At 42.0% G+C, this 13,889-nt stretch overlaps 1 protein-coding gene and 1 pseudogene across 3 annotated transcripts in view; both read right to left on the reverse strand.

Moving 5' to 3' along the window:
* The window catches only part of LOC101586580, a 58,101-nt pseudogene extending 45,691 nt beyond the window's left edge, over positions 1 to 12,410 (reverse strand).
* The window catches only part of LOC101581730 (cocaine esterase-like), a 321,818-nt gene that overhangs the window by 171,500 nt on the left and 136,429 nt on the right, over positions 1 to 13,889 (reverse strand). The window lies entirely within an intron of this gene.

The raw sequence follows: 13,889 nt of genomic DNA on the forward strand, positions 1-13,889 counted from the left end.
TTCCTTCACCACCGCCTTCTTCTTGAACATCCATCTACCCGAGAGACATCTTAGCAGTAAATGGCATGTCATGACAAGCCGCCCATATTCAGAATTGAACAGTAATTTTTTAAAAAAGCAAATAACAGAAACAAAGAATCAGAGTAACAATTGTTTTTACATTTCTTTTCTTTTTTCTTTCTTTCTTTTTTTTTATGGAACCAGGGATTGAACTCAGGCCCTTGTGCTTGCCAGGCAAGCACTTATTCTACTGAGCTATCTCCCCAGCCCATGTTTTTACATTTATAAAGGAAGCTTTTAGAAATTATTTGGGGTGCATAGTAATACGGATTTGTTTTTTAGTTTGGCTTTAATTTAATTTTTTTTTAGTTAATTTTATTGAGAAACAAATAGCAATGAGACAGTTTCCAAACAGGTTAGTAGGACAGTTTTAATAATTAATACATTGTATATTGTTATTTTCATAGTAGTTATTCATAGTACAAGATGCAGACATGATACCCTGTTCAAACACTGTTAGTACAAATCTTTCTTCTCATTGAATTAAGAGAAAGTAGCTGTATATCTATCTTATTTTGTACATACAAGTACAAAATGGTCCTTTATTTGTATCCCCTGTTTTGTTTTGCTTTGTCAGAGATTGGTATTCCATTGCCATTTAAATATTGTAGGTGCATGAATTCAGCAAATTAATCCAATATAGTCCAGTAGTCCATAATAATACTGGATCATTCATAGGACTGACAATGTCAGAAGTTGTTGACTTGAGCCTTTTACAGCTCAGCATATTAATATGGCTTTACTTTTTATACCTTGTTTTTATACTTTTCTGCTGGTTGGTTAAGACCAAGATAAAGCATGACCTATATAGAGATATGTAACTTCTGTATCTTACAAGTTCAGTCAGATCACCTCAGGATTTTTTTTTAATTTTTTTTTATTTGAGAGAGAGAGAGAGAGAGAGAGAGAGAGAGAGAGAGAGAGAGAGAGAGAGAGAGAGTGTGTGGCCAGCTCAGCCCACCAGGGGGCAGGGCTGGCTGGCATGTGGTGCTGGGGGATTGAACCGTGGTTCCTGTGCTTTGCCAAGCTTGTTGTAAGTAGGTGCTTTAGGCCACTGAGCCATCTCTCCAGCCCCTCACCTCAGGATTTACTCTGAAACCTTGTACAACAGTTTGTAGATCCTTTGTCAGTGTCAGCCATGTGGATGAGTCACGGCCATTGCTTGACCGATTTGCTCTCTGCGAAAGCCTGAGAGAATGTTTTCTCTCTATGTGACTCTACTTAGCTCTTTTGGTAATAAAACACTTTGCATGACACAATTCCAGTCATTAGCCAGTAGGCAACCCTGTGTGGTGTGATACTAACTTGGTCAAAAGCATAAATAAACTCCCCTACAGTGGTTGCTCAGTTCTTCTTCTATCAGGAGACAGCGCTCCACCTGACATCAGCTTTCATCTCTTGTCTGTATTTCTTTATCCCCTTGCCATTTTTCCCCAGAACCATAGAGAGATATGTGGGACACAGTACTAGATGGTGAGGGCAGTCACGCCTCAGGTATCCAAGCAGAGCCCCACCTCTGATTAGGGAAATCAGGGAATAATCACCTTGATTAACCTCGAGAGAAGATCCAAAAACAAAGGGAAGCTCATCACCATGGTCAGCCTTCACATAAGATGGCCTTCTGTTTTTGTAGAAGGTGGGAGGATGCTGGAATTCATAGAAGTAGACAGTGCCATGGGAACCTGTGGTTGTGGAGAGGTTATGACTTGGTTGTTTCTTACCTGGAGTTCTTCAGAATCATTTGTGTGATAAGATAACTGGGCGCAAACCTAGGACCTGTTTGGAATCTTCACAGCAGGATGTGGGATATGGAACCCCAAGCTGGAGCAAAGATGTGGAAAGGTTTTACCTTTTCCTAGGCTTGAGAAGTTTGAGTAAATCATTGAGTTACTCTCCTTGATTTCCTCACTTGTACAATTATTAGGGATAGCTAAGTTAGATACAAAATAATAAGCAGTTTGAGAGTTATTGGGCCCTCAAGAGAGTCACTGTGGAAGATGAGACTTTTATATTAAAATTGTTGCTGGAGAAGAATTTGAAGAGAGCCAGGCCTCAAGATGAAAATGTGATAGACAGATCAGCAAGCCTTGCTAGAGTTAAGAAACAGCTTCCAGTTACAGCATAATTAGCACCACCCAGTCTAGTGAGAACAGGAAATGCACCAGAAATATAAGGGGCTGGCCAACAGGTCATCACTCATATACCTATTCCTGTTCAGGAATGCCTTTGATGTTTAGCATATAAGATAAAGTAAATGGCACCTGACATATACCCTTGCTGTGTGCAATTTGTCATTACTGGATCAATATTAACTAAGTGACTAACATATTATTATCTTGTTGGTTAATTGTAGTTTGATCCATAGCTACTACATTGTGATTTTACTGTGTAAAATATTCTTGGAGAAAGAATCTCAGTAGAAAACCACTTTCAGGACCACTCATGTATCTCTGGACTTTATCTCAATAAATATTTACTAATCCTAACTTCTTTTGTCCTCAATGTTCATTCTTCAGTATCAAAAGACAAGAATCGAACACATCTGACATCTAACAGGTTGGACATTATTTTCCCTGTAATCCAATGAGGGAGATGTCTATCTCTTACACTAGCAATGAGGAATTTTTAAATTAGTTTATTTTCATTATATAGACTAGGATTTCATTTTTGTGTTTTCATGTGAATACAAAACATAGTTTGTTGATTTTCAAAAATTATGTCACTTAAGATTTTCTTCCCTGACATGTGACTACCTTCTTCTTCTCTATTTGCCTATCTTTGACTTTCAGATCAGCTATCTCTTTTATCTTTCTTTCTCTTCTTTGATTTTTTTCTGTCTTCATACTGTTTACATGAGAACAATTATGTAATGTTTTGTACTCCTGGTCTGGCTTGCTGACAAGTCTCTAGTTCTATACATTTTCATACAAGTGATGTGAATTAACTCTAGGTTTCTGCTGAATGAAAGCCTATTCTGTACACAGGCCATTTCTTTACCCATTCAATTGTAGATGGGTATGGTAGCTTAGCTGTTGTGAAGGTAGTACAATAGACATGGTTATATAGCTATCTCTGTAGTAAGAAATGTGATCAGAAAGTAGAGTTAATGTTTCATTTTTTAACAAAATTATTGCATAAAAGGACACACTGTCATTTATTTCCCTAGAGTAATTAAGACATCACTCTGAATTTGAACACATTTATCCGAATATTTTTCGTAATGTGTACACCATTCTGACCTGGGTGAAATAGAGCCTTTGGTTTAAATTTCCCTGTCTGGAAACGTTGAATGGTTTTCATAAACTGAGGGCCATTTTTACTTCTGCTATTGAGGAGTACCTATTCAGTTCATCTCCTTATTCCGTGATGAAGCTATTCTGGTTTTATGTTTGTGTTCATTTGTTTAATGTTAACATTTTGAGTTCTTATATTCTTGATATTAGTCATCTATTGAAAGATGGCCTACTATTTCATAGGCTATTTCTTCACTCAGTTGACTATTATTTTTGTGTGCAGAACATTTTAAATTGATATATTATGTTAGTTGATTCTGGCTGTGTTTTCCTGTGGTATTGGAGTCTTATTCCGAATGTCATGGCCTGGGCCTATGACTTTAATTGCTTCATCCTAGAAGTTTCAAACTTTCAGATGTTAAACCTAAATCTTGGATATATTTTGAGTTGACTTTTATACAAGACAAGAATTTGGTTTCAATCTTCTACATGTGGGTATGGGGTTTTTCGAAGATCATTAGTTAATGAAGTTTTCAATATGTGAAGAAAGAGATAAAGTTGATTAGGTTTGTTGCTGTGCTCTCCATTTTATTTTTATTTTTTTATTTTTTTCATATGAATTTAAAGTTTTTATTTATGTATTTCACTGTAGTGCTGTGACAACAAAATGACATCTGTGTACCAGAGCATACATACATCAACAGTAAGATGTAACTTTTCATTACACCACTGCTAAAATATTTAGCTTTTTGTAGGAGACATAAGCATGTAAGATGGCCACACCAAATAATTTTCTGCTTTTTTCTTTAATCTTAATTTTTAAATCAGTAATACTTTATCAACTTCACTGTTAATAAACTGTAAATTATCTGGGTGATGGGGTGTGTGGAAGGGAATCATTCAACTGTATACTGTAATAGTTGCTAGAGTACTCACACACAGACCAATAGGGAACTGTCACCATTATTAAGGGCTAATTACTGTTATTTCATTGATTTATCTATTTCTCCATGAGTACAATGTTGTTTTTGTTACTACAGCTTTGTAGTAGATTTTGAGATTGGGACTTTCAGGACCTCTAGCACTGCTCTTTCTTTGCTGAGGAATCAGCCATGAGAATGTTATCAGTTGAGGAGCATCAAAAGCATGGCAGCTAGATATCAACTGCAGGTGTACTCACGCTGAAGATGTGCCACTTGGAGTGCAGACATCACAAAATTGAAGTCTGCAACCATCTCATGGAATTGGATTTTCAGAGTCTGGGGGTTGTCATTGTCCCCCATGTACTCTTCCATCACCAAATCACCAAATTTACTCGGCAATTTCTAGACCAGGAGAAGCATGGAAAATGAGGTTAGGCAGACTTTGGGAGGTTAGGCAGAAGTTCAAGGCGGCAAATGGGGCCTGGAATGGAACTAGGAAAGAAGAAATAGTCAAGCTCTGGGGTAAACCCATGCTCAGATACAGATTTCATAGTTTGGCCTCTCTTTGGGGGTGGACATATGGAGAGGAAGGTGGAGATGCCTTATCCATTGGAGTAAGAACCCAGGATCCTCACCATCTCTGCTGACATGTTCTGCAGAACAGCCTGTAGTGTTGCCCTATCCATATCTTGCAGGCCTGGGGAACGCTGGATCTAGGATTAAGAGGGATGAAGTATGAGGCTGAAGATGATTATAGGTCTATATCCATGAAATGCTAGGAAGCCCTCCAGCTTCATTGCACTCACCAAACTACCACGGGACTCACCGTGGGAAGCACCCAGCCATACTCATCATTGTTGACACCAATGATGCTGGGGACAGGTCGAAAATCAGCAGATGCCATCAGCTCCTGGGGGTGCCTGGGCAAGAAAATCCCATCCACTATAGCAGCAATGATCTCAAAGTTCTGAGGAGGCATAAAAGGTGAGTGATCAAGGTAAGGTATTAAAAATTTTCTTAGGTCCCTTGAGTTACTAGCATTCATTTCTAACTCATCCTAGGATGCTTATGTCCACCTCATGATAAACTGCAATGTTGTGACATATGTAGGCACTCATTTTCCATCGGGGGCCATTAGAACACTAAGACTAATAAGAGGTTATTAGTCCAGAGCAATGGGGACTGTCTCTGCCACACCCCGTGAGCCGCCTTCCACACACCTGAGAACACTCAGCCTGACCTTGATAATAGCCAGCATTTCCTCTTCACTCTTGCCTCGCAGGCACTGTACCAGGGCTTCTGAGTTGATCTGCCCACAGGAAGACAGGCTGGCTACTTTCTGAAAATGAATGGAGAAGGCTGGCTCATTCTTTTGAGTAGAGAATGGAGTATGCCCAAGAAACATGTTGAGTCTAAATAATCCTTCAAATTTCTCAGGATAGGTGTAGGTGTGAAATTGTTCCAGATTCTGTTTCTCAGAGTTCCCAACCAGATGGGCCATTCTTCCTATTCCTCTGGTTTTCACAATGTTGGGTGCCTTAGGTTACAATTATGTCAGCCACAGAATATACTCAACCTCTATGAAACAGAGGTGTGTTGATTTTTTTTTTTTCCATTTTATGTCTTTGGTACAGAGTCTTGTTATGCAGCTCAAACTTGTAGTGATCCTCCTGTTTTCACCTTCTCCAGCAGTGGGATTACAAGTGTGTGCTACCACTCTGGGACGACTGTGTCGCTCAGCAGGCCATGGGGACAGTGCCAGTGGTACATGGTGGACAGGGACCAAACCTTGGTCCCTGCATTTGCCAAAGCAGGCGCTTAGTCCACCGAGCTATCTTGCTGGCCCTGGTGTGTTGATTCTGATCTTTGGAAACTCAGCAGTTCTCAGAGAGACAACAGTTCTCAAGGCACCTTCATTTCCCTTTTGCTGTTATACATTCGATATAGCAAAGAAGGTAAAGGGAGAGGGAGGCAGCCTTGGCCAGGATGGTTGAGGGAACTTACCTCAGAGATAGCCTTAGAGGAGTTGTAGAACAGTGTCGGTGCTACCACCACCCCACTCTCCATGATGGCACCATGGAAGAGTCCTTGGGACATTGGAGACACAACAATGGCAGACACACTTGTGCCACCAGCAGACTCGCCAAAAATGGTGACCCGGTCAGGGTTGCCTCCAAAGTGGAAGATATTCTATTGCACCCAGCGCAGGGCAGCCACTTGGTCCAGGTAGCCCCAGTTTCCAGTGGCGTGCTGGTCTCCAGTGCTGAGAAGTGGCAGGGAGAAGACTCAGAGGCCTGTCCTGGATCTTCTCACTCCCCATTTCCTAGCTCAACCTCAGGCTCACCTGAAGAAGCCCAGGACACCCAGGCGGTACTGGATAGTGACGATTATCACGTCCTCAGAGGCTGCTAAGTTGGATCCATCATGTTCAGAAGCCATGCCCAAAACCAGTGCACCTCCATGTATCCAAACCATCACCTGGGGAAATAGAGACATATGCCACATGGCTCTCACCCAACTCACATCCATCTGAGTTATCCATAGACTATCAATTGCTTTGACACTGTGCAACTATCCATGCAGGCATAAGTTCGGTAGGATTTCAGCATCTGTGGCAAGGTCGATGGCTTCAACTTCAATTCACTAGATCAAGACTCAGACTTTGCTGTTTACCCTATGAAAGCAAGGTTTATCTCCTATTACATCAGACCCTTCTAAAATAGCAAGAAAATGATTTTCCTTTGACTTTTCCAACTGAATATCAACCAACAGTGTTGTGCAATCTGATTGCCACAGTGTATAAACAATGGCTGAAGTATTGGAGGATATCAAGCTGTAACTTCTATACAAAAAAGAGTTCTCTTGGATAAAAATCCCTGATCTTTTGCTACACTATGGGTCCATAACCTACTCCCTAGTGGTCACTGTCCCAGCCTGAGCTGGGATGGCTTTTGGTGAATGTCTATGGAAAAGCTGCTCATCAGGGTCTACATTGCAGCAGAAACCAGGAAAATCCTCTTCCTTCTAATATTTTTCTCATGGTGTGTGTGTGTGTGTGTGTGTGTGTGTGTTTGTGGTGCTCAAGCGTGGACTTGCAGACTCCCACTTGTTAGACAAGAGGTATTTGACAGACCACATCCTCAGCCCATTTCTGCTCTTGGAGACACAATTCCTTACCATCCACCAGCTATCCATGCTCTGACACTTACTGGTAGGTTAGAACTCTCATTGGCATAGGCAGGTGCATAGATGTTGAGGTACAGGCAGTCCTCTGACATTGGGATGGCAGGCAGGTTCCGAGTGAACAGCATCACAGCTTCTGCACCTATCATTTCATTTTGCAGACACCTGGTGAAAATGGCAGACAATTAGTCTAGGACCTATGCAGTGACAAAAACCAGACTCAATCTGATTTTCTTCCATCTACCCTCAGTATCCTATTCCCCCAGATGTCCTGCCATACAACATCTTGCTCCAAAGTTCCTATCTGTGGAGTCACAGGCCACAGGGAAGGCTGCTGTGATGCAGCTGAGATTTTCAAGGAGTTCTCAAAATTGATGTGGTCCTTGGATCTCACTCCCCTACAGGATGAGATATCATGACTATTAGGTATTTCCATGGGCAATTACTGTAGCTATTGATATTTGACAATTTTAACTACAAACATTTGGTTCAGGAATAGGCATGGATCTCTGACATAGATACTGTAGATGAGAATTCAGGTTACTTTTCCAAAGAGGAGCAGTGGAGTGTGTTCTCTTATAAGATTATATTGTTAGGAAAATTCACCCTTCCCACAAAGGCTCTACTTGAAATAATATAGACTTATTCCTTGGAGAAGGACCCCTGGTCCTGGAAGCGGGCACTGAATCAGAGGCAAGGGGTGGGGTCTCAAGGAATCACCCAACCCTGTTCCAGAATCAGCTCCTCTGGTGCAACACAACACATGTCATCATAATAATCTTGACAGAAACATGTCTCTACCTCATTTTTTAGACCTAAGCTAGTATTCAACTCCTCAGCCAGGACCTGTCAAAATTCCATCACCCTACTAAGTCACATAAATTCATTGTGGGGACCCACACAAGACAGACTCAAATTGGCTGTGGGGTTTAGATATAACACCCACTGCAACCTGGCTATGAGTTCAGAGCTCCTGAACTCTGTCCAGGACCTGATATCCCAGATCAATAGAGGAATTACTTGTTAGGGTAGGAAGTTCCATCTCTCACACCACTCCAGGGCTCAGGAGACTCAGGGGATGCAAACCGCAGGGGTCCTACAGGTGGCTTTGCAAAGGGAATATTCAAGAAGGTGTGGACTCCCACGTTGCTGCCATTCACATAGGTGAGGCTGCCCCTCACCTGCCCCAAATGTGTGGTCCGGATGGGGCTGGCAGAGTCCTGGGCTGTGGGCAGAGAGATGCACAATCAGAGTTTGGTCTGCCCAGTCATCAACACCCACACCGAAGGTGTTACCTTCCTCTTGCCATTGTGGGCTCAGCACTGTTGAGTAACCTTGATTCACACAGTCTTCCTAAGTGTCCTAGTTGTCACACTCACCCTACCCAAATGCTACAGACGCTTGCTGTTACTCAACTAATCACACTAAGGCCTACTTAGGATTACTGAGGCTAAGAGTACACAATCAGCCCCAGAACCATCTACCTAAGAGTCTCATCAGCTGATAGGATGAAAATTACCTTTGCACTAAACCTGTTATATGTGTGAGGCAATGGACACACTGGAAATTGACTGAAAAGTCTTTGATCCTCAGGGAATGTACACTTAAGGTACAGTGACATAAAGACAGCATGCATCTTACAGGGAGTGATATGGTCACAAAAGCTAACAGAGAGCTACAAAACTTTCACTGACCAGAAAGTCCTGGTTTCCCTGAAGCTCTGAAAGAGGAAGCTATGGACTACCATAGAAAGGCTGACACAGAGAACGGCTGTCTTAACTCTCATAATAATCTGGGCAGAAATATATCTCTACCTCATTTTTTAGATCTAAGATAATATTCAACTCCTCAGCCAGGACCCATCAAAATTTCTTCATACTATTAAGTCACATAAACTCATTGTTGAAATCAACATGAGATAGACTCAATTTGGTTGTGGGGTTTAGATAACTCTTCTCACTATGTGAGACTAGTGCTAGGCTCCCTGTTAAGCTCAGATCTCTGGGCCTCAGGGTAGAGTGATGTGCCCATCAGTCTCCAGGGTTCCCCTGCTGCTGTCCTCTTCATCAGTTGGCACCTTCTTCCAATACCTTCCTGATGTCTCAGAGTTTTCCTCTACAAAATGAATCAGACCTGGAAGAAATTCCTAAAGAATACTATAAACACCATAAATGCCCTGGGGAGCTCCTCTGTCTGGTCCAAATGGACAGGTATATCTGATGTCAACTTGTACAGAAATGGGATGGGTAGTAGTCACTCACAGGCATGACAGTGCAGTCTGATAGCATTTTTCCATGTAAGAAATGCACTTCTCTCCCTGCCTACATATGATGGTATGCCAGCTGGACTCTCTATGTAACTCACAGTGATCACCAGACACTGATGCCTGATGTGTATTACAGCACAGGACAAAGTCTGGTTCAATGTGCCTGTTGGGAGGCCAAGTTCAGCCATAATACTTCATTGAAGAGGAGAAAGCCTTCCCATTTAGTAGTGTTAAGTATCTCCCATGACAGGAGTGAGAAAGGCCAGAAGAGTAGTGAAAAGATGGAGTTTGTGAAACCAAGGAGTAGCGCATGCATTTATTCATAGGCACAGACCTGAGCCAAGTATGGAAAATCCTGGAACCTTAATGGTCCCCTATCAAAGACCAAGGTTTCTGTGGGATAAAAGTGGGCAATTATGTGCTCTGTGATGGGTCCTTAGTTATAGGAAATTCAAGACTAAGCCAAAGACTACTGAAACAGGAACTATGGAACATTTGGCCAGATCTTCCTGCCTAGAAGTCCTGGTACCATCCAAGACTCTGGTCAGCATAGTAAAGAAAGAAAGCCTGGCATGGTGTGCTAAAAGAGGGATAGTAGGACTACTCCTGTACAGATTGCACTGGCCAAGGGGGCATCCTTAACTCTCCCCCACACCTGGAGCTGTTGGGTCAGAGGCTGGAGACACACCCTGCACCTGAAGCTCTCCTGACGTCAGCTCCTGATAAGGGTCCTGAGAGTCCTTGGCCAGAATACAGCACATCACCTTTGCCTTAAGAACTAATCATGTCTTTGTGTCACCTAATGTGCCTTGGTGGAGGGACCTAGTGGTCTCTCAATTCAGCTTTGATATGGTGGCCAGTGCCTTTTGTGTCCCCAAGAACTTTCAACTTACCTGGACACAATTGGTGACTGAATGAGTCCATTTATGGCAAAGAAGGTTTCCAAGTACTGGTAGTTGTCAAAAATGGATGATGTGCACATAGTGTTTGTTAACTCTTTTCTATCTCAGACCAGACCTGTGCATCTGTGGGTCAGCACAAGTGTCTGTGGGTCACAGAGTGCAGGACAATTTCCTGGCATTCCCACAGGTCCATGCTCTTCTCGTTCCCAAAGGATGGAACCATCCCGGCCCCAGCCTCATGCTGTAAGAATTTCTTTCTCTGCAGAATGTGCAACATCTAGGCCATATTTCATATGAAAATGCTAAACAACCTCAACAATTTATGAGAAGCCAATGCTCTCTAAACCATCAGACCTACTTGAATAAACATGTGTTTATTAATAAACATCCTCTTGGTATTTCTTGTTATAAGAATACAGCCACTGACAGGCAGCACTAAGCAAGTTTAGCACCTTCATGTCAAAACATGTGCTTCTCTCGCAGCTACTCACATTGCCTTGGCAGCTGGCCTCTCTGTTTAAGGCACTGTGGCCACTATACACTGATGCTTGATGCTTGTGAAAGCAAATCAATAGCCTACCGCACTGCTGGGAGACAGAGAATACCTGTAGTGCTACATCCTGGAAGATACTGTTCCTTGTATTGGTGTGAACTGTCTCCCATGTTGGAGGGAAAAAGGGATGGGAGAAGCCCAAACAAGAAAGGCCTGAGTTTGTGTCCATTTAGGTGAAAGCCAATAACAGGTGCAAATCAGTTTTCTTAGACAAATCTTGGACACAATATGGAAGTCATCAAAGGCCCTATTGAGGACTCAATTTTAATTAGGATGGAAGAGAGTAGGTCAATAACCTCTTATGTTGAACATAAATCCAACTCGAAGACTTAGAACATGACCTATAGTTGATATGGTGCTAATCTTCTATCCTAGAAGTGCTAGTTTCTTCTAAAATCCTGGTCAGTAGCAGTAAGGGAGGAAGCTGAGAAAGGTGCACCATGGGGACATGCTACTAAGGATTCCATTGGGGAAGATTGCACTGGGGAAAGAGGGGGAGATCATCAGAATCCACAATGGGTACCTCTAGATCATAGGGTCAAGGGTTGCAAACACACCCAGCACCTTGATCCCTCCTGACATCAGCTCCTGATAAGGGGCTGAGGTCTGCGATACATCAGGCATCCTTTGCCCTTGCAACCAACCCATACCTTTGTCCCATGTCAAGGGAGTGAAGTGAAGGAACCAGGATTACTTAGTTCAGCTTTGGGATGTGATATCCAAGCAATTCTGTAACCTCTCCAGACTTGTGACTTTGCCTTTGTAGACTCCTAGGGCACTTTTATGGCTAAGGTGTATCATACTCAGAGACAAATGGCAAAGGGAAGTTATTGTCTTTATTGTTGTTACATCTGAAGCTCAGGAGGGACACGGACACACACACACACACACACACACACGATGAAAATGTCCTGAATCCCACCCAGTACCAAAGCTACAAAGCTTCCCACAGGTCTGTGTGTGCCTCTTATCCATCTCCAGATTGGACGTCTCTTTGGTATTGGGTGTCCTCAGGTAGTTCTGTCCCTCCCTATGCTTCTGGGGCCCACCTTGGGGGTTTGGTTTGTGGGCACACATTTCCCTCCCTGTCCTCTGCCATCTCCACCAGTTTCTCCCTCCCTGGCATTGCTCTCCTACATCTTTCCCCTGCAACATTGCATACTCAGGCTGTCACTGCATACAGTACCTGCTATCTTCTGCAAGAGCCTTACCTTGGCCTGGATGTAGAATGAGGAACCCACAAAGCACAGTGCTCAGGAGGGTAAGAAGGTGATCCAGCTGCATAATCATCTTGCCTGAGTTTTCGGTGTTTCTGTGGTCACTGTTTCACCCACAGGGAGCATGAGAAGGGACTGCTGCCCCAGTTGGAATTTGAACCCAGCATAAAGGAGGCAGGGCACTGGGTAGGCCATGCCAGGTGAATGCTGCAGGAACACCATGGATTGGGCAGAGGTTGCACAGAGCCAGAGGCCAGCAGGCAGCACGTGGCCATCTTTCTTCAGGTTTAGTCATTAAAAATACTTTTCTTAGTATGTATTGGACATTCATGATGAGCAGATTTATTATGGGAATTTTTTTTAATTTTTTTTTTTTTTTCGGAACCAGGGATTGAACTCAGGCCACTGTGTTTGCCAGGCAAGTGCTTACTCCATTGAGCCAGCTCCCCGTCCCCTATTATGGGAATTTTAAAAAATGTGTTTAGTACAGGATCTACAGGGCCTCACTACGCAGATCTGACTCATAGTTATCCTCTGGTTTTCAGCCTCCCAAGAGCTGGGATTACAGGTGCATGCCACCACACCCAATCTCAGTTACCCTCTCATTGTGTCCCAGGTGTGGGGCTGGCACAGCATGCTGGGAGTTCAACCCCAGTCCCTGCATCTGCATAAGCAGGTGTTTTAGTCTGCTTAGCTATCTGTCTAGCCCTAATTGCCTTCTTGCAGGAACTATGAGTTTAACTCGTTCTAACCTTGAGGCTCAACATTAGGTTATTTATTTGAGCTCATTCTGTTTTTTTCTTGTGAGATTTCACCACTACAAACTTACTTCATACTTCTGCTATTTTTATGCCCCATGAGTTTTAGATTCTCCTACTGACATTATCATTTAATTACAGAAACTGTCTACTTTCTTCTTTAATGTCATCTGTAACGCATTGGATGTTCAAGAGGGTGTCATTTAATTTCCTTTTAAAAAGTTTTATTCATTTTAATGAGAAAATAAAATAGTAGGGAAACAGTTTCAAAACAGGTTAGTAGGACAGTTACAATAGTTAATACATTGCATATTGTTCTCTTCATAGTGGGTATTCAGAGGACATAATGCAGACATGATATCTTTTTTTTTTTTTACAATTAAATTACATTTTAATATAAAGGAAGTTGATTTTTACACTTGGTTCCAACATAGAAATTACGCATACAATTCTGCAGAGACATTCTGTGACTGCAGAACAAAGCTATGAATTCAGTGTCTATAAAATGTTATCAGAAATCCAAAGCAGAGGTTGACCCTAAGAGATCAGTTCTTTTTTTTTTTTTTTTACTATATTTTACAAATTTTATTTACAAATTCAAGAAACAAAACTGAGATTATACTTAAGTAATAAAGTGGAATACTGATATTTTTAGAAAAGATTGAGCTCAAGTAGTCCATTTAAAAAATTGTAAATTATGCTGAATGTATATCTACCTAACATAAAAGGAGATTGAAGTAGAAGAGATATTTTAAATATCATTTAAAGTCCATATATGTTACACTTGGCCTTTT

Source organism: Octodon degus, unplaced genomic scaffold (assembly GCF_000260255.1).
Source record: "Octodon degus isolate 3935 unplaced genomic scaffold, OctDeg1.0 scaffold00011, whole genome shotgun sequence".
Classification (NCBI taxonomy): domain Eukaryota; kingdom Metazoa; phylum Chordata; class Mammalia; order Rodentia; family Octodontidae; genus Octodon; species Octodon degus.